The sequence below is a fragment of the Hakea prostrata genome, chromosome 2 (assembly GCF_041222555.1).
Source record: "Hakea prostrata isolate BN-2017 chromosome 2, UWA_Hpros_2, whole genome shotgun sequence".
NCBI lineage: Eukaryota > Viridiplantae > Streptophyta > Magnoliopsida > Proteales > Proteaceae > Hakea > Hakea prostrata.
In genome coordinates, this window is record NC_142601.1 from 18500117 (window position 1) to 18523779 (window position 23663).

A 23663-nucleotide genomic window follows, 5' to 3' on the forward strand; every position below is an offset into this window, starting at 1 on the left:
ATAATCAAGTGTATAAGTGTAATCATAAGGATGAGAAAATGTGTGAAAGACACTCTCTCAAGGCAACGAAAAAGTAGTAAAATCAAGTTAAGTTACAATCCATGTTTAAAAAGTAACTCCAAGAAAGTTAATTACATATCCAAAATGTTTAACAATAATCCAGGGAAATGGGGCACTAAGCAAGGGTTTCTTCTATCATAATGATCGTCTCCTCATAGGTGTGGACGAAGAAAGCCCAGCACGGCCGCTCCCTCACCATAGTGGGGCTAACCCTGGTACATAGAGTAATCCTCTTCGGCACCATAACTCTAATCTTCACCGTAGCTACCACCCGGAGGGTAGTATGAGGAATCAAAATATGTCTCGTAGAGTGTGCCATCAAAGTCTTCAATACCTGCGGGCTAATCGAACAACATTTGCACAAAAGGAATGAGTTCAAAGAACTCAGCAAGGCAGTTATTCTATAATCTAAAATCATAAAAATAAAATCATAACATAATGCAATGTGATATGAGATATATGATGCAAATATGATTCTAACTCTATGAATGCTAGTCTCTATGGTAGACATGCTTTAAGCCATAGCACCATACTTCTTTGGGTCGTCAGTCACTCTCCCTCAACCAATTCTGTATCTTGGGACTGCCATAGTAGTTGGGTAAAGTCCTCTCAAACCATGCTAGGGGATTCGATCACCACTCTCTCACATCACCATTTGGTATAAGTATTGGCGCATGTCAAGGTAAAGCCTAGCCCAATGCAAGTCATCTACTCAATCGTATCAACTCAGATCCAGATAGGTCCATTGCTCGCCCCAGGCGATCCTTTCCAGTAAACTTCACACTAGAGTCAGCGTAATCCCGGATTACGGACTCATCAACCGTATTGGTCATCCACAAATAATAAACGGAAAGCTCTCACGTCCTCTCACGGGTTGGTTACCGGTCTTGAGCGCCCGTGAGCCCAAGTCTAGCTATTTGCAACCCTAACAATAAATGGCCCCTTTCGGGTATCCGTAGCATGGTTTATGTCCTCTCCCTGGTTGGTTACTGGTCTTGAGTGCCCATCAAACCATACACTACCACGGGTCGTTCGGTCTCAATGCCCTTCCAATTCGGGTCTGACATAACAAGGACAATCCTAGCCACACAACTAGACAATCTTATGTATGTCATCCAATAACCCAGGAAAGTGTCGATAGGCACCTTCGGAGAACATCCCATACTATTCCCTCCGATGCCCAAGGACAGAAGCGTCAATAGGACACTCCCCGATCCTAAGTTATACCTAGGCAATCACATACCCAAGCCCATCATATCTCATACATTTGATACATCATCATGATAAAAGTTAAATTATAACATCGAATTGATCCATCATGAATACAAGTAACAAGAATAATAAATCATTATGACAAGAGTATATGAATCGCAATACTATTGTTCTAAAACATGTATAGCAGTCCTATAATACTCAAGGATCTGTTTTTGTGTATTAACTCATGGATTTCTTTTTCACATTCTATAGCCCTTCATTGTCTGCATGATATGTCTTTTCTTTTCTTTTTTGGGGCCTTTTCTGTTGTTAAGGCTCCATTAGCTTATAAAATTACGAGATTTTTTTTCTTATTTCATGAACAAAGAAAATCTGATATTATTTAGTCTTCTTTAATCCAGATCACTAAAAGGTTTTGATTTGAAAAAAAGGCAAGGAGAAACCAACCAGTGCAAAGTTGCAGGCTCATAAAATTACCTTCCTTTTGGTTGTTGGTCAACTGGCACATGCCAGAACACATCTCCTACAGATTACTCGAAGGTATAGATAGCAAATTAATCAAAAGTAATGTGAAAAGTATGGATTTAGTTTTATAGACCTTACTAGATTCAGTTGTCAATTCAAATTCAATCTGTAAATACCTTCTATTTGTGCACAGTTTCCTCAGTACAATCTTTTTAACCAACATAATTAGATTTATGAGTGAACAAAATAATATATAGTTTTCTGTTTAACAGTATGGTTCGTATCCTACTTTATTTAAGAGATGTATGTAAGCTATGTAGTGGATTGAGTTATATATTTTGACGATTTTTAACCTATATCATCCACTTGATGTACCTTCCGAATCGAGTTCTCGGTGCAAATCAAAGATGTACAGCACTGTTAGAGCTACCACAAAGCTACCATGTTTCTAGCAATAGCATAATGATGTTTCATGTTATGCCTCAATTTCCTCTTGATTAAGGAAGTTTTTGTGAGTAGATACTAAGGCAATAGTTTTATATTTTAACTTTTAAGTGGGTTATATGAGAAAATTACATGTCTTTGGTCAAATCAGAAAATGGGTCACAGAGAACAGGGAAGAGAAGGTTTGCACATAAAAGAGAGGAGGGTGGATGCATATAATATTTTAGACAAACTTTATTTATATATTTTCTGGCCTCTCAAATGGCCAACTTCAAATTTTGAATATATGTATTTTTTTTTTTTTAATTAGCACAGGGAGAACCCAGATGCAATACCTCCCTCTCAGTTGGAGCTTTCATTGTACACACATATTAAGAATGATGATCTCCTGTAAGCAATTCCTCAGGGAGGAGATGGTACGATTTCTAACTAATACTTTAACCTTTGATGCTACAAATTGAAGGCGCTAGAACATAATTGGAGTTGGGATGCTTTTCTTTTCTTTCTTTTCTTTTTCAAATAAATCTTTGCTTGTTGAATTAGTAGAAGAAATTCAGAATTAAGTGTAGAAATACACAGCAACTGATCCTAAATAGAATTTCTCTTATTTCAGATTATGGTTTTAAAATTTTCACTGAACTGTGGTCTTTCCCATAGACTCATTAGCTTTTAATATGACTTGCAGACAGAAAGGTTAAACCTCAATGAGGAACCCAGGGAAACACAAAGGGATAAGGTAGAGCATGTGGAGATCTTCTCCTAAGTAACATTGAGATGATACTCATGCCAGGGAGTGCTTGCCAGGAATTGGAGTACATTCAAAGGATCTAAATGGGCTATCAAGCATAGAAAATGTTGCCTTTATGTCGAAGAATGTCAAATTGGAGAGTAAGGTAAGAGCTTTGAAGATTCTTGGAGAACAAACGAAGAGATGTCTTTAATGGAGTCCCTACTATATCTGTTGATGCAACTTGTGCTGAGTAACATCTTGCAGGAATACAGATCACAAATATTTGTCTTTCAAGAAATCTCTTTTTATGATGGTACCTTGTCCAAGTTATTGAATGAAACTTGACCAATTGGAGAGAGTATTGTCCTGTTGGTTCTCCGGCTGGCTTTAGTTTTCTTGATTATATTTTCAATGTTAAAAAAACATATTATTTGTAATTTAATGCTTTGACATTAACTAGAAGAGAGGGCAACTCTTGGATACAAAGCTCAATATTTGCCTACAATTTTCACAGGTATCTTTAGTGAGACTTGCTTGATCCTAGCAAAATTTTTTGAATCCATGGCCAAGTTCTCAACTGCTCATACATGGATTAGAGAAGCCCAGTGAAATTGTCTTAGTTTTATGTACCTAGTTGCTCAGCTGGTTGGCATAATAATTTAACCAACTTGAGGTAACACCTGTGTTCAAAGCTATGTTCCTATTCTTATAGTGACTTAATATTGACTTGTTGGATTAATAGTGTGTATGTATTTATTCCATTTGTTGTTTTTAGGGTGCTGATATGACTAGGGACTCATAACAGCAAAGAGGAACAGGAAGGCTTTTTTTCGGTGTGTTCTCTATAAACAAACAATGGAGCAGGATCCATGAACCAATCTTTTTTTTTCTACAGTAATATCTTGATGGCTATCCAAATATATTGTAGAATATGATTTCCATTTGCTCAATCTTTCTTGTCATGAACAGGAAGGCTTTTTTTTGGTGTGTTCTCTAAACAAACAATGGAGCAGGATCCATGAACAATGCTTCTTTTTCAATATTTTTATTTGATGGCTATCCAAATATACGGTAGAATATGATTTCCATTTGCTCAATCTTTCTTTTCATGAACAGGACATGGTGGTTGGTTGCTAAATTCTAGAGAGCAAGCTCGCTACCTCTGTGATCCCAAGCAACTTGATGCTGGTGGGCATCATCAGTCTTACACCCATGGTCGTCTGTATCACATCACCACAACATAGAGGCTTAAGTATATCACCAGTGTTGATATATGCTTCCATCCTCATCTTCTTTCCTTTCAGTGATTATATTTTGGTATTTTCTTTCTTTTTTTCAGTACTCCTTAAATTTAAGAGAGAGAAGCTTTTGTTCCATTGCTCTTGATATCCCTATTTCTTTTACTTATTCAAGTTTATTGCACTAACAAACTTGAAGTTTCTGTAACAGTTGTTTTGTGTGGCATGATCGTTGGGAAATCACAGATTCCATAACATTAATTTTAAATCATTCATTTGCTTGACAGCAACCACTGCAACTGTTATGCGTGCCTCAAACTCTTATACCAGGTTTGAATATTGACTTGCTCTGATATACTTAGGCAGTTTTTTGAGTTCTGTAATGGAAGTGGGGCTTGGGCTGACAGGACCTGATCTGATGGATTGATACTTTTATCAATCTGGAGCACTTTATATGTCTCACGTTCTCTTTGTAAAGTGTTGTAATACTAGTGACACAATTGTTTCATTTCTTGGAATTAATTAAGTGCTTCATTCTTTACATTATTTTAGGAAAGTGTGTTTACTCCCCCATCAAAAACCTAGTCGTCAGAATTTGAGTTTTACTTTGATAATCTAATCATTATGAGGATTTGTTCCAATCCATATGGTCTTTCAATCTAGATAGTCAGATTGTGCTGCCGGCCGATCTAATAGTACAGATTTGGTCGTGTAGAGATAAATCTGTACCAAGAGTACCTATGCATATGATGATTGCTTCTCTACCTATGTATGTTCCCACTACCTATGGACCTTACAAGTGGACAGATCCCTCTATTGCAATGTTAAGAGTCCATCCAAAAAGGCTAGTATATTAGGTGAAGGGGCTTATAGATAGATAGAGGCGATGGAAAATCCCAATGAAGTAAAATGTTAGAGCATTGAAGAATTTCTTTGGGTCCCATTTGGGATAGGATACTCCTCTCTTCAATAAATCATGGATCTTAAGTCAAGTCTGAATTATAGCACTTTGATCAGCAACTGACATTTAATGTTCTTTGGTTGTTTTGATCAGGATACACCTCCCGAGCATGCAGGATTGCTTCATGGGATTGCAAATTCAATTGGTTCAGTAGCAACAATAATCAGCATTATTGGAACTAGGTACTTTGTCTAATGGTTGGGATCTTTTCAGGCATTCTTAAATGTATCAACAGCTCTTCCGGAACCTATATGCATCAGGAGAGCAAGTCTTCTAGCCAGGAAAAACATGTTCATTAGTAACTATTGGTTTGTCAAATTTGACAATCCGAAGGATGGAACATTGCAGCATCAAAAGATACACAAAAGAGGTAATCTAAACTAATTATTTAGTTGCTCAGCCAAGACTTGCTATAGAAAAGGGAACAGAAAAAGTCATAAAAGAAAGCAAGAATGGTTCTACAGGCAATTTGTCACATGTTAAGTTTTTTCCGGAAACAAAAACTCAAAAAGACATAGAAAAAAACAACAGATTTTGTTCAGTAACCAGGATCCTCATTTCTTTACTAGATTAAAGAGAGGTGGAACTTTCAAGTAAGGAGGTCATACCATGCATGGACAAACAGTAGATAAAAGGATGAATTATATGTTCTTCATAGACCTTCATACTCCTGTTGCAACCGAGGTTTTTAACGAAAAATAAGGTAACTTGGGAGGATGGAAAGACCTGTTTGTACAACAGCAGTAACCTTTCGAGAATCATGAGCAGTTCCTCTCCAATGCATGAAGCTCAGAACACTTCACATCAAGACTCTGACAAACACATATACAAGGGCACATTTTAATCATGGCTTTACTTTGCTATTTGGAAGAATGAAACTTGTTTTGGCACATTGGAAAACCCTGTTTGAAACCTACATGGGAATAGAGGATCTATATGTCTAGAAATTCTTAATCTCATAGGAAACAAAATCACACTATTTTCTTTTCTTTTTTTATTGGAAGAGCAAAGTCAAACTTATGATCACTGATATGATCATCATCTATCCTTTATTGATATGACGACAGAATAGAGGATCCTTGGGATCTATATGTCCAAAATTCTTAATCTCATAGGAAACAAAATCATGCTGTTTTCTTTTTTTTATTGGAAGAGTAAAGTCAAACTTATGATCACTGATATAATCATCATCTATCCTTTATTGATATGACTGACCAGTGGGTGAATCAAACCTGAGGCCGGTAACTCCTTATGCATTTGGCAACATTTTAGTTCTGGGAGACAGTTCTTGGGTAAAATTGTTTTGACATGCTTCTGTGTTGGGAGACTGATTGGTCATTTAATTGCATTAATATTATATTAAATCCTTTTGTATTTTAATGAGATTAATTGGTTATTTTATTTGGATATGGACAGATTATAGTATTTGGATATCATATCCATAAAAAGAATGGTCAAAACCACATCGCCACATTTTTAAATCAAATCAAAGAACCATACCCAAATTAAGATGGAGGATTTGATTATGTTCAAAGCTAGAGATTTGATTTTGTCCAAATCAAAAGGATTTTCGTGAAATGTCTTAAATTCAACAAACAAAGATTTCGTTCTCTCTTGTGATTGGACATCTAAGGAAGAAGCTGAATTGAAAAGTGACTAAATTAAAAACCACTGCATTGGCAAGGAGGAAGATGGAAACAATCAAATGGGTAAGGAGAAAGAAAGGAAACAACTGAATTGGGAAGAATTGCATTGATAAAACGAACAATGGAAATGACAAAATTGGAAACGATGCAAAATTGGCAGGAATCCTATACAAGAAGGAAGGCATTTTCAGAGATTTATAATGACAAGCTACAACAAGAGGAAGCCACAGTTATGAGGAACAACAGCATGATGTTTTCTATTTTCATTTATTTATTTTTCTTTTCCATGTCTTGCTAATTTCATCTTTCGATTAAGACTAATAGAAGTTTGATTTTCGACAATTGTGAGACTTTGGGTAATTAGTTTTCTTTAATTCTCAGGTATTTATAAGTTTTTCATATTTATTATGTTATTGGATTAATCCTTAGACAAGAGGCATGTTGTTTGATGATTAATACAATACCTAGTCAATTGGAATAATTATTTATTATTCTCATATAAGTGACGAATAGCATCCTCGAATGGGTAATCAATGCCCTAGAGAGTTTGCTATAAGAATGTATGTCCTAGTTTAAATAAACAAAGTTTTTCCGGGTTTATTGACTAGGAATTGGGTCTTTTATATTTAATATGATTAATAAACATAACTCAAAAGACAAATCCGAAGGTTATGTTTATTAATTAGGGGATAACTCAAAGGACGGATCTGAAGGTTATCAAGAAAGTAAGGAAAGATTGGTTGTTAGAGGATTGATTCTCAATGACCAAAACCAATCTACTCGAAATTAAAGTTTTTATTTTTAAGTCAATGATCAATTAAGAGAATCAATACTGAAATTAAATCTTAATTGAAAGTTTTTATTATTCTGATTTTCTTGTTAATTATTGCATTCATTGATTTGTTTTATTCATTATTTAGTTTCTTGATTCAAACCCCCCCCCCCCTCCATTTTTATCAAGGAATAAATCTTCATCAATCTCTGCGGATTCGACCCTACTCATTACTATTACAAATTCAGTTGAGAGAAGGATTATCTTTGATGAATTCGACACCCATCAAATTTTGGCGCCGTTGCCAGGGATTGGTTCTTTTAGATTTATTTCTTTTGCTTTATTTATTTCCTTAATCTCTTGGTTGTTTGTTTTATGCCTTGATCCATTCGTACAGGTGAACTTCAATTTGATCCTAAAATTAAGAAAACAACTCGTAGATTGAGGAAGGAAACCAAACAACATTTTCAGGGAGTAACATCTTCTTCATCTTCTAGTATCGATTTAATTGGATTATTTGGGGTTGAAGAAGAAACCATGGACGTTAATAATATTAATGAAAGGACCTTAAAAGATTTAGCCATGCCAGATTTGAACCAACAACCATTATGCATTGAATATCCAAATATTGAGGTTGCTTTTGAATTAAAATTTGGTTTGATTCATTTACTCCCCACTTTCCGTGGTCTCGCAAGTGAAGATCCTCATAAACATCTCAAGAAGTTCCATGTGGTGTGCTCTACAATGAGGCCACATGGTGTAATCGATGAGCAAATCAAGTTACGAGCCTTTCCATTTTCTTTGTCTGAAAAAGCTAAAGATTGGTTGTACTACTTACCTTCTGGTTCAATAACCACCTAGATTGAGATGAAAAAGCAATTTCTTGAAAAGTTTTTTCCTGCCTCGCGAGCTGCCACTATAAGGAAAGATATATGTGGGATCCGACAATATCATGGAGAAACTCTTCAAAGTATTGGGAAAGATTCAAGCAATTGTATGCTAGTTGTCCCCAACATCAAATTTCTGACCAACTTCTAATTCAATATTTTTATGAAGGGCTATCTAACATGGATAGGAACATGATTGATGTTGCTTGTAGAAGTGCGTTGGTACATAAAACCCCTACTGAGGCAAGAAACTTAATCTCTAATATGGCTGCCAACACTCAACAATTTGGGACTAGACGGGATGATCCACCAAGAAAAGTTAGGAGGTAAGTGTCTCTTCCATTGACTAAAGTTTAGATAACTAACTTCTCTTGTGGAAAAATTGGTTGTAGGAAATATCCAACAAGTGAAGGCTTGTGGCCTTTGCTTCAAAACAAATCATTCCACAGATGCATGTCCAACACTTCAATATGAGACTCATGAACATGCCAATCTTGTTGGAGGATTCTCAGGGCCACCACAAAGAAGATATGATCTATACTCAAACACATACAATCCAGGATGGAAGGATCACCCAAATCTGAGTTATGGGCCTAGAGCTAACAATTTCCAACAACAATATCAGCCTAGGCAGTCCGATCAACAATATCAATAAGCTCCTAAGTAAGGTGATATGGAGAGTTTATGATCAGACCGGGTTCATACCTGGTCCGACCCTCGACCCCGGTCGAGACGGAGAAAACCGAATCGCTCCCGAGCGAACCGGATCCGGAAGATGGCTTGCTGAAGAAGAAAGCTTATTCGGCTGCAAGCGTGCCCTAATCTTACTTATGGATTAGGGTAATCACCCTGATGAAGGCAGACTCAAACTGACGGCTGTGGATAATCATTATCGAAGGGATAACCATCGCATAACCTAAAGGTTATCTCAGGAGTCCTCTACTAGCCCAAACTAGTAGAAGTCTATCGCTCAACGGATCTCACTGATGATATCCAACGACTACCCGAAGAAGGCTCAAGTGCATCCAACGAAGGAGATTCGAAGGTACACTCTATATAAACCTCACTACCATACAAGGTGAGGAGAGGGATCAATCGATCAAAAAGAATACTATCTGAGACTCAGGGGTTCAGATACATACTGATAGACCTAAACTATCAGCGATCTGCTATCTAGATCACCTTTCCCAGTTCTTCATTCATTAGCTCTGTGCTTCTAGCAGAGCCGTTTGTGATTAAGTTCATCAACTGACTTAGCCTTCGGAGGTGGACTCCCGACCCCAGCGGTCGGGCCACATCTGACGCTTTCTTTTTGCAGGACATCACGTGGAGATCCAAGGGCTGAGCAAATTTTGGACGCATCATTTGGCGCCGTCTGTGGGAAAGACTTGAAAAGCCATGGTGACTAGATTAGCAGCCGCAGCAGCCGCTGCACAACGCAATTCCGGTGTTCAGATACCTGGAGTGAATAATCCGAGATATTCCCCGGAAAGCCAAAATCCTATCGAAGTGGATGATGGCCAGGGAGGACGTAATCCTCCTCCTGATACAATCCAAGATCAATTAGATCAGGTAAAGATTCAACTCTTGGAGGTGAGCCAAGCACTCAGCATGCTCACCAGATGAGTGGTTTTACCACAAGAGCCTGATCAACGCGATTCAGGGAGACGTGCATTGCCACGTGACCAGAGAATGGCTGAAGACCGGAATGTTGATCAGAATTTCCGTGAAGGAGACCGAGGACTTCGGAGGATCGATGATCAACCGAGGCGAGGCGATCGGTTTGACAGACCACAAGAGAGTACAACTGATTCAAACACGAGGTTGGATACAGGGGTAAGAACTCACTCACCCACGGTCAGAAGAACCGTTCGTGATGATCGAGCAGTTCGTGACGAGAGGAACGCTCGGGAAGGACGGGCTGTTCGTGATGATCGAGTAGCACGGGATGATCGTGTTAATCGAGGTCGTGATCATATTGCTGAAGATCACCCGACCCAGATTGGTCAAGAATTGGCCAACATCAATGAGAAGTTAGGGCAGTTGGCAAAGGGAAGAATAACTGAGGATATTTACTCAATCATTCGGAAGACTCCTTTTGCTGAGCCAATTGCGGGATATCGGTTTCCCCATAACTTCCGTTTGCCTACCTTCTCAACATTTGATGGCTCTGGAGATCCAACAGCTCACATCGGCTATTACCAACAGACCATGGCAGTTTCAGGTAATTCTGATGAAATTTTATTCAGGGTTTTTGGTTCATCTCTAACTGGAGCGGCACAAAAGTGGTTTTCTAACCTCCCCTCTGGAAGGATCGTAAACTTTGACGAATTGGCGCGCCAATTCATAGGGCGATTCCAGAGTGGGATACAAGTCAAGAAAACGGAAGAAACCTTGTTTACTGTCAAACAAGGAAAGAACGAATCGATCAGAGAGTTCTGAAAAGATTCAACAAAGTGACGATGGAGATAGAAAACTTGGATGAACAAGTAGCCAGAACCGCTCTATTCACAGGACTCACTAATTGGAAACTCCTGGAGTTATTACTACAGGATATACCCACGACTTATGCTGAGTTGGTATAGAGATGCCAGAAGCAGGCTGAAGTCATGGAGATTCTAGATGCGCGCCAAGGAGATAATAAAGTCTCCAATAAGGAACAAAAGGCTTACGAGCGAAGCGAAGCCAAAGAAGAATGTTCGTGATCGGGTTGGAAAATCCCAGCCTTGGCGCCAAAGATCCCCCGGTAGAAGTGAGTACACTCCATTGAATGCTCCTCGGGCTGATATTTTGAATATCCTCAAAAGAAAAAATATTTTAAAGTGGCCGCCTAAAATTCTTTTGAAACCCGGAGAGCAGCAGGATCGGGAAAAGTATTGCCGATTCCACAAGGACTATGGTCATTATACTAATGATTGTCGTCATCTGAAGGCAGATATTGAGAGATTGATATCTCGGGGACATCTGTCCAGTTTTGTTAGCAGGAGAAGGGAGGAGCCACGTGGGCCACGTGCGGCTGCTCCAAAGAGGGATCGTTCGGTTAGTTCAGAACGATCGAGGGAGGCCCCGAAGTCTAAAAAAGGCAAGGAGGTGATTGAAGCTGCTACTCGGTCACCGATCCTTACCATCTTCGGGGGACCAGAGCCCGAATCATTCCGGAGTCTGAAAACAAAATCCAAATTTGTTGGAGCCGGAGAGGCGCAGAAGCGGAAGAAGCTGAATGGTGAAGATTCTATCACCTTTAGCGAAGAAGACGAAAGAGACGTTTGTTTACCTCATGATGATGCTATAGTCATCAAGGTAGAGATTGCACGGCGGGAAGTGCATAGAGTTTTGATTGATACAGGGCCTGCAGCTGACCTAATTTCCTACGAAGTGTATCAAAAATTGAAGGGGGATCAGGACTTGATGAAACCTTCATCTACACACCTATATGGCTTTGCAGGGTCATCTGCAGTAGCGGAAGGATCGGTTCAGTTGGATTTATCCATTGGAAGTTTTCCTAAAGAAACAATTGTCCGAATCAATTTTTTGGTGGTTCGAGAACTACCAGCCTATAATATGATTCTCGGGCGACCATCTTTATCCAAGATAGGTGCTATTGTTTCGACAAAACACCTGAAGATAAAATTCCCGACTGATATGGGAATTGGTCAAGTCTCCTCTGACCAGAAGATCTCTCGGCAGTGTTATGTTGCCTATTTAAAAGACAAGGAGGGTCCGAGGAAGGTAACTGCCCTCCCCATAGAAGTTCGAGATGATCAGGAAGAGACAGAGATGCAAAGGCCCGAACCAGTGGAGAAACTGGAGCAAATCCAGTTGTGTACCGAAGATGAGAAAAAGATTACTTATATCGGGTCTGAACAGCTGGAAGAGTTTAAAGATGAGTTGAAGTTTTTTCTTCAACAGAATAAGGATGTATTCGCATGGTCTGCTGAGGACATGCCTGGGATCGATCGGACCATTGCAGAGCACAAACTCTGGATAGACCCTAAGGCGAAACCAGTGATACAGAAAAGAAGAAATTTCTCTATTGAAAAGTATGAAGCCGTTCGGAGCGAAGTTGAAAAACTTAAGAATTCTGGTTTCATAGAACCAATCAAGTGCCCAACTTGGTTGGCCAACGTGGTGATGGTGAAAAAGACGAATGGAAAGTGGAGGATGTGTACAGACTACACAGATCTAAACAAAGCTTGCCCGAAAGATTGCTACCCGTTGCCTCGGATTGACCTCTTGATAGATGCGACTGCAGGATATGAAACTTTAAGTTTCATGGATGCCTACTCAGGGTATAATCAGATCCTTATGAATAAGGAGGATGAGAAGTATACGGCTTTCATGATTGATCGTGAGAGCTATTATTACAAGGTCATGCCTTTTGGCCTGAAGAATGCAGGAGCAACATATCAGAGGGCCGTCAACAAGATTTTCAAAGAGCTGATAGGAAAGAATGTTGAAGCTTATGTTGACGATATGCTAGTGAAAAGCTTTACAAAAGCAAATCATATTGCAGAATTGACTGAGGTTTTCTCAGTACTGAGGAAGCATCAAATGAAGTTAAACCCAGAAAAATGTGCCTTTGGAGTCTCCTCGGGCAAATTTTTGGGTTTTATGGTATCACAGAGGGGAATTGAGGCTAATCCTGCCAAAATACAAGCTCTGATTGATATGGAGGCTCCCAAAACCGTTCGGGATGTACAATGTTTGACAGGGAGAGTTGCTGCTTTAAATCGATTTATCTCCAAGTCTGGAGAAAAATGTTTGCCTTTTTTCAAGGCACTTAAAGACCTGAAGGGCAGTAAGGAAGCAAAGTGGACTGAAGAGTGCCAGAAAGCTTTTGAGGAATTAAAAGAAGCACTTGGACAACCACCGATCCTGTCTAGGCCAGAGAAGGGGGAAATATTACAGCTATATCTAGCGATGTCCCTTTCAGCGGTCAATGCAGTACTTGTTCAGGAAAAAGATAAGAAAAAGTGGCTGATCTACTATGTAAGCCACGTGTTGCTAGATGCGGAGACGAGATATTCGCAGATTGAGAAGCAGGCTCTGGCTCTCATGATGGCCGCCAGGAAGCTAAGGCCATATTTTCAGGCTCATCCAATTGAGGTATTTACAACTTTTCCTCTTAGTAAAGTTCTTAACAAACCTGATTTGTCTGGAAGGATGGTGTCCTAGTCGGTTGAGCTCAGTGAGTTCCAAGTGAGCTTTAAGCCCAGAACTGCAATCAAGGCTCAGGCATTAGCCGACTTTGTAGTAGAAACTACTGCACCAGTGGAGCCCACCATTGAGGATCCCATTATACCAACCACTTGGGAGGTATATGTGGATGGTTCGAGTAATAAAGATGGAGCAGGCGCTGGAATTCTATTAAAAAGTCCAGCAGGATTTATTATTCGATATGCTTTGAGATTCGCATTTGATGCAAGTAATAACGAAGCGGAATATGAGGCCCTGATAGCAGGACTTCGGTTGTCAAAAGCATTAGCTATTGCAGATGTTACTATTCATAGTGACTCTCAGCTTATAGTCAACCAAGTCCAGGGGGAGTATGGCATTAAAGAACCACGCTTGCAAAAATATCGGGAGATAGTGCAGGCATTTCAAAACCAATTTCGGAATTTGAAGATATCTCAGATTTCGAGGAATGAAAATTCAATGGCAGATAAGCTATCCCGACTAGCCAATGCCAAGGAAAAGAATCTAGACCCTTCGGTCTACATTGAAGAGATAACTTTTCCAAGTTATCATGAGACAGAAATTTCTTATATTGAAGCGAACGTTCTTTGGATGAATCCAATAATCGAGTATCTAAGGGATGACAAATTACCCGAGGATCCAATAGAGGCAAGGTTGATCAAGATTCGATCAGCTAGATTTGTCATTCAAAATGGGAGACTATACAAAAGATCTTGTGCTGGACCCCTTATGAGATGTATAGGCCCCGAAGGAGCAAAATCAGCTTTGGCTGAAGTTCATGAAGGAATTTGTGGAGCTCACATGGGTGGCCGAGCCCTGGCCCACAAAATTCTAAGACTTGGGTTATATTGGCCTAAGGTCCAAGAGGTTGCTATGGACTACGTTCGTCGATGTAGTAACTGTCAAATTCATGCAACAGTATCGAAGCGCCCGGCGGAAACTATGACTTCAATTCTAAATCCCATTCCCTTTGCAATGTGGGGAATTGATATCATGGGCAAATTCACCAAGGCATCAGGCGGACGGGAATATCTGATAGTAGCAATTGATTACTTCACAAAATGGGTAGAAGCCAGTGCACTGGCGACAATTACTGAGAAAAAAGTGGAGAAATTTGTGCTTGAATCAATCATATATCGCTTTGGGATTCCAAAGATTATTGTCACTGACCATGGTACTCAGTTCGACTGTCCACAATTTGAGCAATTCTATGGAACATATATGATCGAGCATCGTATGTCCTCAGTGGCATACCCCCAAAGCAATGGCCAGGTAGAGGTTACTAACCGAACGCTACTGGAAGGAATAAAGAGAAGACTCGAAGCTGACAAAGCTTCTTGGGTCGAAGAACTACATAATGTACTGTGGGCTTATAGAACTACGGTTCGAACACCTACAGGAGAAACTCCATTCAGGTTGGCATATGGATCCGAAGCATTGGCACCAGTGGAGATAATGGCGGGGACATTACGGGATCGTGAGTTCGAGGAAAAAGCAAATGAACAAGGACTGCTTGATAGTCTTGATTTGTTGGACGAAGTTCGGGCAAAGGCAATAGCACGAACTCAACATTATCAAAGAAGGATAGCGTCTCATTATAATACTCGAGTGAAGAATCGTCAGTACTTAGCCGGAGATATGGTGTTGAGAAACACCCTAGCTTCCAACCCGCGTCACCAAAGAAAGTTGGACCCTTCTTGGGAAGGACCTTATATGGTTGTGAAACCGGTCGGTTCAGGAGCTTACAGGCTGAAGAACATCGATTCCCAGAAAGAGTTGGATCGTTCGTGGAATGCTAGGCATCTCAAAAAGTTTTATCCTTGAGGATGATTTCAATTTTGTTCGCGATGTAATCATTTTCAACTCAATCAATGCAATTTTTGGCTTTCAACAAACTATCTTTTGATTGGGGGGCATCATACACCACATTCAAGAACAAGATCCAACTATAAGGCATCGGATGAAAATTCTTATGGGTCCTTCAACACTTCAACACTTATGGAAATTTTTCGAACTTTCTTAAGTCGGGGCATCGGATGAAAATCCGAGTGAGTTCCTTTTGCAAGGCGTCGGTTTGAAACCCGAGTGAGTTCCTTCGAGACTTATTGAATTTTTGAATTATCCTTAAGTAAAGGCATCGGTTTAAAACCCGAGTGAGTTCCTTCTCAGACTTATTGTATTTCTCCGGAAATCCTTAAGTAAAGGCATCGGTTTAAAACCCGAGTGAGTTCCTTCTCAGACTTATTGTATTTCTCCGGAAATCCTTAAGTAAAGGCATTGTTTCAAACAACTAAGACCTAATACAACGGCGATTCAAGTGGCTAGCAAAGTTCAAGATAAAGTAATTTCTTATTTCTTCAAAAGATCCGAAGAGGCCAGTGTCAAAACAATTACAAGAGCTTGATACAATCTTCGATCAAAGAAGAAAGTCATTACAGGTGACTGTTAACAAGTTATACAAGATCGATGCGACTTTGCTAGAACAAACATATGAGTCAACCATTGGTGGGGATACAAGGAAAAGAAGAGAAGAAATGAGGATTACAAAAATATTTCGGTATGCATAAAATCCTCCGCAATTTCATACTCTTTGTCCAGCTTGTCCAGGAGAAGAATGGTCCTCGACCAAACTCGCATTCAGTACAAGCTCGTCATAATTGACTTCTTCCAGCGGAGAATAAACAGGAGAATCTTCCAGATATTGCATAATATCTGGATCGGAAGGTGGAGGATCAATCTTATCCTTGGTCCAGTCAGGAGGAGGAATACCCAGGTTGGTAAATACTTCAGGATGGCAAACAGCACTGTAGGGAGTCTTATCAAAATGAGGATCTTTCCTTAATATTGATTCCCATACTTCGTTCTCACCATCTCGGTACGCCTGCAAGTTATAAGCATTCAGCATATCAACAAAGGGCTTACTGTGTAAATACTTGAAGACATAGGCTCTGCGAACATCAGTTGGAAGGGATTTGGGCAAAGGAACGACAGCTTGCCTTTCAGGTAACGTTTCAGATCCTTTGGCTCCCGACTTTCCAACTGTTTGCTCCAATCGCCGGATCTTCTCCCCTGGCATCATCCAAGTCCGACCGAAGACGACCAATCATCGAATTTTTTCTCCTGCCACCTCCCAAGCTAGATTCCGAAGGCGAGCAATCTCAACATCTTTAGCTTCAGAGATTTCCCGAAGCCTAGAAACTTCATTGCTCAACCTACTGAGTCTAGTAACTGCTTCCACTTGGTTGTGGAAGTTACCAGCAAGACTCCTGCAAACAACTTCCGAGTTAGCGAGGAGCAGAAAAGTAATTTTTCAAAATCAGAGGATAATGAAGAAAGACTTACATCACCAGTGACTTTGTAAAGACTTCATCTGGAAGTTTGGAAAGAACTGCACTCTCAGAAGTCATTCGAGCAGCAGTACACCATTCCAACGCTCTGTCAAACTCGTTTAACACTAATTCAGGTGAAGGATGAGAAGGATGAACTACACCAAGAGAAGGATGAGCTTCATCACTTGTCACCCGACGGCGCTTCCTAGTGGCAAAATCCTCCAACTCAGAAGGAGAGGAGGAGGATGCCAAACAAGCACTAGATGCCAACATAGTTGCCTCAGATGCCCGAAGAGTCTCCTTCGGGGGTGCACCAACAGGCTCACCAACAGGCTCACCAGCAGGAGCGCCGGCAGCACCATCGGCAACGGAATGATTAAGATCTTCCTGCGAAAGACGAGCAATCACTTCGGGCAAAGGAGGCGCAGGGACGGCAACAATAGAAGCTGCGGGAATCTGACTTGAAGATTCACCACCAGCAGTCGCCTTACGCTTGGAGGATTCACTAGCTGAAACCACCGCATTGGCCCCAACCACCACCGATGGAACGCTTTTCTTGCAAGATTTAGCTCTGATAAAGTCGGGTTGATCTTGGGAGCCACTATGCAAAACAACAAAAAAACCAGCCGTATCTGTACAGAAATAAACGACAGCAACAGCGGGGAAACCCTAGTTTTCTACAGCTTCTGACAAACCAACAAACTAAACCCCAAGTATAACTACTATGCAGTTTACTCCGGGGGGAAGTGGGGAAAGAGATGAGTAATCAAAAAACTCACTTGTTCAGAAATGGATAGAGCTGTCGTTGGAGTACAAGGAATACGGAAGCAGGCCGAAGGACGAAAGGTTGCTTTGGCACTTTAGCAAATCTAACTTGCAGAAGTCAGGATAGATGAAGAGTACCCACGAAGGCTTTAAATAGCCTAAGGTATAAGACGACGGTTGAAGGCTAAGGACAACCGACGACCCAGATCGAAATGACGCTTCGAAATCCGCAAAAAGCAAGATCAACGGTCGAAGGGATGCCACATGAAAACATGTGGAAGCGAGCACCGATGCGAGAGATACCTCCAATAGTCGCACTGCCATTAAAATAATGGATGTATTTCCGATTCATTGGAAACAGTGAATGGTATACAAAAGCAGGAAAACGTTTGAACTTCGCAGAAGGGAAACGTGCGGACTTTGCAATAAATGAAGTAGTAGGGAAGATTAATGCATCTTCCCGAAACGCATCTTCACAATATTTCTACAAGATTATTAATCGGCGAGGAATGAAAAGTTAAGTGATAAGTTTTATCATACTTTGATATTCAAGGCAAGATTTCGGCAGGAGACGGGGAAATTTAGAGGCCAACATGAAAAAAGAAATGTCTATTCATTAAATTAAGGGTAAATCTTTACAAAAGAACAACTCCCTAAGCCTTTTCTTCATTTTTGCCCGAGGGACCCTGGTCGGGAGGACTTTTCTCAGGACCATGAGAAGAGCCTTCCTCAAGAGTGGCATCGGCTGAATCCTCTACAGCAACAACTTGAGACTCGACTTGTGATTTCTCCTCTGGAAGTGCCGGCTCGTCATTCAGGTATGCCTCATATTGAGGGTCAGCTGGAAAAGGATCATCTTCTCCCTGAGCCCAGTCCGGGAGATCCATACCAACTTTCCCGAAGACCTCTTGGTGGCATACCTCACGAAAAGGAGCAGTGTCGAAGTCAGGGATCGTTCCAAGGATTTGCTCCCAAACGTCGTTCTGCCCCATGCGATAAGCTTGAATGTTGTAGAAACCTAGCAACTCGGAGAAAGGTACGTTGTTCAGGTATTTCCGAATGCACTCCTTCCGAAGCTCTGGCTTTATATGCTCAGGCTTGCTAGGGATCGCCAACTTCAGATGTTCTTCGAGCTCCCTACTTTTGATTTCAAGGCTGTCACCAAACAACGTGGCAGCTGCCTTTTGCTTCCTGGCCTCGTGCTCGGCAGCAGTGACACGAATTTTCGAAGCTTCGAGGGCTTCCTTGAGGGAGATCACTTCTTCCTCATGCTTTTTCTGCAGCTCCACGGTAGTTGCAGTCAGCTGGTCTATTTCAAAATTGGCCTTGGCCAATTTCTCTTCACAAGTTTGCAGCAAGGAGCTGGTGCGACCAACCCGGCTCAATGCTTCCATGTGTTGATAAAAGCTCAACACAGCATTCCTGGGAAGGCGGAAGATATCAGAAGAAGTCATAAGAAATTATGAAAACATAAGTAATCAAGAAGACCGGTACCTTGTAGATTGACTAACAAGGGAGGTGTCATCCAAGGCTTCAAACTCCCCTGGCGATCGAAGGAGCAAGAGCGAGGGAGCTCCATTCTGCAGCTTTCTCAGGATCCCGAGTAACCCTGTCGGTCATCTTCAGGGTCCATTGGGGGATGAAGACCTCCTCACCATCTGTCGAAGCTTTGGATTTTTTATTGGAGGGAGCATCAATTGTGTCATGCCTCCTCTTAGTTCGGGCGGAGGAAGAGACATTGGCCCTCTCCACCATTGGTTTCTTCCCTTTACCCGAAGCATCAGCTACAGGCCTGATATTCCTGATACCCCTATAAGAGGGGTCGGGAGAGGGAAGAGAAGCCTCTTGATCTACGGTCAAGACCCTGGGCGATCGTTGCTCGGCTGTCACAACGGCCCTAGTGGCCTTCACCCGCAGGCTTTCAGGGTTCGTTCTGGGAGGCACTGCAAAGAAGAAGGACAAGAATCGGAATTCAAAACATATCACTTCAGTCAAATCAAAGGATGATGGTTAGAAGCTCACAATGAGCCAAGCCCCAGTACTGAAGGATGGAGTTATACTCCACTTCATATCCATGTATCTCTTGATACCACGGAATGGATTTGATCTTCCTGATGGCCGCCTCGTCTTCTCTGGATAAGGGAAGGCCTCGGTTACTCTCGGACGAAGAAGTAAACCTCCTCCAGGTGGTTGGAAAGTTAAGATCTGATGGAGGCGCTCGACAGAAAAAGTATCGTTCGTGCCATCTTTTGTGGTTAGAAGGGCAAGTTCCTTTGACAAGGATGCTGCCCCTCCAATCAAGTTCAGCCTTATTGCGTTTGGAAAGAAAGACCCATCCGGGAGGATGGGAGATAGAAAGAACATGAAAATGTACAAAAAGAGAAAGAGATGGCGTAATGCCAAGCTCAAAACACAAACCCAAGAAGCCAACGATGAGACGCCAGCTATTGGGGAGGAGCATTCCGGGACAAATGTTTCAGTGATTCAAAATTGCGGAGAACAAAGGATTAAAAAAGGGAAAGCGAACCCCGCTTTCCAGTGCATCTATATACAGAGAAAATTCACCCGAAAGGGATGAATCAACCCTCTCATCAGGATGGGGAGCCCTAACCTGATATGAGGAAGGAAGATCAAAATCTTGGACAGCTGAAAGAAGGGTTTCCTCATTGTAAATGGAGGGAACAGAGCCAGGTCCACCATTGGACCCGGAGGTTTGAGGCTGCCTAGAAGACTCGACAATCTTGGAAGATCCAGACTCGAGAAGGACAGGAGAAGTTTCGGTTTTTCTTTCAAAACCTTTTTGAGAAACTTCAGCGAACTCCTGCCAGAGGACGGTTAGGGTTTTGTTATCACTATCCGACTGTTCGGGAGCAGGAGAAGCAAAAGCATCACCGCTATTACCAACATGGGGTACTAAAGAAGCCCTATCGTCCGCCATTACTCGTTTCAGTAAACTACAAAAAGAAAAGACCGGTAAACTTACTGATTCAGTGAGACGGAAGCTTGAGAGCAGGAAGGCGCGAAGGAACAACAAAGGTTCAAATTCCAGACGGGAAGAATGAAACCTACGAAGACAACGAACCGCTTTTAAAACTCCCGCACGAGTGTTCGGGAATCTGAATGATCGAGATTGATTCAAAATCAACGATCAAGATTGAAAGACGTTTTGAAAGTTTGAACTCACGAATCCGAAATAGGCGTTCGGAAACCGTCGCTTGGATGACGTGAGCCACGACAGATCAACTGCAACGAGATATGTGGCCTTACACTCACAACGCTCGAGGAAAAGTGACCACCGCATTAAATGTGATATGACATTTAATGAAGCACGCAGAGATCATCACCTGACGACGAACCCAGTTAAAAACCAAGCCCTCGGGATCGACCGAACGCTTGGTCTGGGGGGCTCGTGATATGGAGAGTTTATGATCAGACCGGGTTCATACCTGGTCCGACCCTCGACCCCGGTCGAGACGGAGAAAATCGAATCGCTCCCGAGCGAACCGGATCCGGAAGATGGCTTGCTGAAGAAGAAAGCTTATTCGGCTGCAAGCGTGCCCTAATCTTACTTATGGATTAGGGTAATCACCCTGATGACGGCATACTCAAACTGACAGCTGCGGATAATCATTATCGAAGGGATAACCATCGCATAACCTAAAGGTTATCTCAGGAGTCCTCTACTAGCCCAAACTAGTAGAAGTCTATCGCTCAACGGATCTCACTGATGAGATTCAACGACTACCCGAAGAAGGCTCAAGTGCATCCAACGAAGGAGATTCGAAGGTACACTCTATATAAACCTCACTACCATACAAGGTGAGGAGAGGAATCAATCGATCAAAAAGAATACTATCTGAGACTCAGGTTCAGATACATACTGATAGACCTAAACTATCAGCGATCTGCTATCTAGATCACCTTTCCCAGTTCTTCATTCATTAGCTGTGTGCTTCTAGCAGAGCCGTTTGTGATTAAGTTCATCAATTGACTTAGCCTTCGGAGGTGGACTCCCGACCCCAGCGGTCGGGCCACATCTGACGCTTTCGTTTTGCAGGACATCACGTGGAGATACAAGGACTGAGCAGATTTTGGACGCATCATAAGGTAAGTCTCTTGAACAATTAGTTGAATCCCTTGCTCTTAGTTCTCATCAATTCTAACAGGAAACAAGAGCAAGTATTCAGAACTTAGAGAATTAAATCAGTCAACTCGCATCTTCAGTAAGAAAGCTTGAGAATCAAGGAAAATTGTCCTCACAAACAATTATCAATCCAAAGCAAAATATGAGCGCCATAACATTGAGAAGTGGCAAAGAGTTAGAAGGACCCATTACTCATCATTCAAATTTAAGAGCGAAGAAAGAAAAAGAAGTAACACCTCCTGTACAACATGTAAGCCCGAAGGTAACACCCCCTCCTTTTCCAACAAGACTTTCTCAATCAAAAAAAAAAATTGAAGAGGAAAAAGAAATTCTTGAGACATTTCGTAGGTAAGTATTCCTTTAATTGATGCTATCAAACAAATTCCTCGCTATACAAAATTTCTTACGGAATTATGTACTAATAAGAGAAAGTTGCAAGGCAATGAGAAAATAAGTGTGAGGAAGAATGTCTCAGTTGTGTTACAAAAGAAATTACCTTCAAAGTGCAAGGATCCAAGTATGTTTTTCATTCCTTGTAAAATAGGTAATGTGAAAGTTGAGAAGGCTATGTGTGATTTGGATGTTTCTATTAATATTATGCCTTTATCAGTTTATAAATCTTTGAATGTTGGACCTTTGAAAAATACTAGTGTAATAATTCAATTAACTGATAGATCAAATGTTTATCCTGAAGGGGTTAGAAGATGTTTTAGTTCAAGTAAATGGATTAGTTTTTCCTGCAGATTTTTATGTACTTGATATGACTATTCTCCTAACTCAAGTTTGATTTTATTGGGGAGACCTTTCTTAAAAACTGCTAGAACTAAAATCGATGTACATGATGGAACATTAACAATGGAGTTTGATGGCGAGATCATTAAGTTTAATATCTATGCTTCCATGAAATATCCTGATGATGTATATGATGTTTATGCTTTTGATTTCATTGACACTCTAGCTCAAAAAATATTTAAGTTTTGTGATGAAGATAAGTTAAAAATTGCACTTAGTAATGGTTTAACTCTTGAATAAGTGTAGATTGTAAAAGAAGAGTTTGCAATAGAGAATGAGTTGCAAAATATTGTTTTTGAATTAAAATCACTTAGACCTATGAGGGTTGATATTCCTTTTGTTAATCTTCCTATTTCTAACACAAAACTTTTACCCTCTATTATGTAGGCCCCCAAGTTGGAACTCAAAACATTGCAACATTGCCAGATCATTTAAAATATGCATTCTTGGGTGATAATAAAAGTCTCTCCGTAATTATTTCAAGTAAGCTGAATGCATTAGAAGAAAAGAAATTTCTTAGAGTACTTCGATAATATAAGGAGGCTATGGGATGGACCATAGCGGACATAAAAGGTTTAAGTCCCTCAACATGTATGCACAAAATCCTACTTGAAGAAAATTGCAAACCTTCTAGGCAACCTCAACGCCGTTTGAACCCACCCATGATGGAGGTAGTGAAAAAGGAAATTCTAGAACTCCTTGATGCAGGTATGATCTATCCAATCTCAGATAGCAAATGGTAAGTCCAGTTCAGGTAGTTCTAAAGAAAACTAGCATCACTGTGATTCAAAATGAGAATGGTGAGTTGGTGCCCACCCGAATCCAAAACGGATGGAGAGTTTGTATAAAGTATCGTAGATTGAATGCATCGACTAGGAATGATCATTTTCCTCTCCCATTTATGATCAAATGCTTGAACGTTTAGTGGGTAAATCTCATTATTGTTGTTTGGATGGCTTTTCAGGTTTTCATTAAGTTCGGTTGCACTAGAGGATCAAGAGAAAACCACAATTACATGT

At 40.8% G+C, this 23663-nt stretch overlaps 1 pseudogene; it reads left to right on the plus strand.

Moving 5' to 3' along the window:
• Positions 1-2338: 2338 nt before the first annotated feature.
• Positions 2339-22884, plus strand: LOC149023940 (uncharacterized; annotated as a pseudogene).
• Positions 22885-23663: the final 779 nt, after the last annotated feature.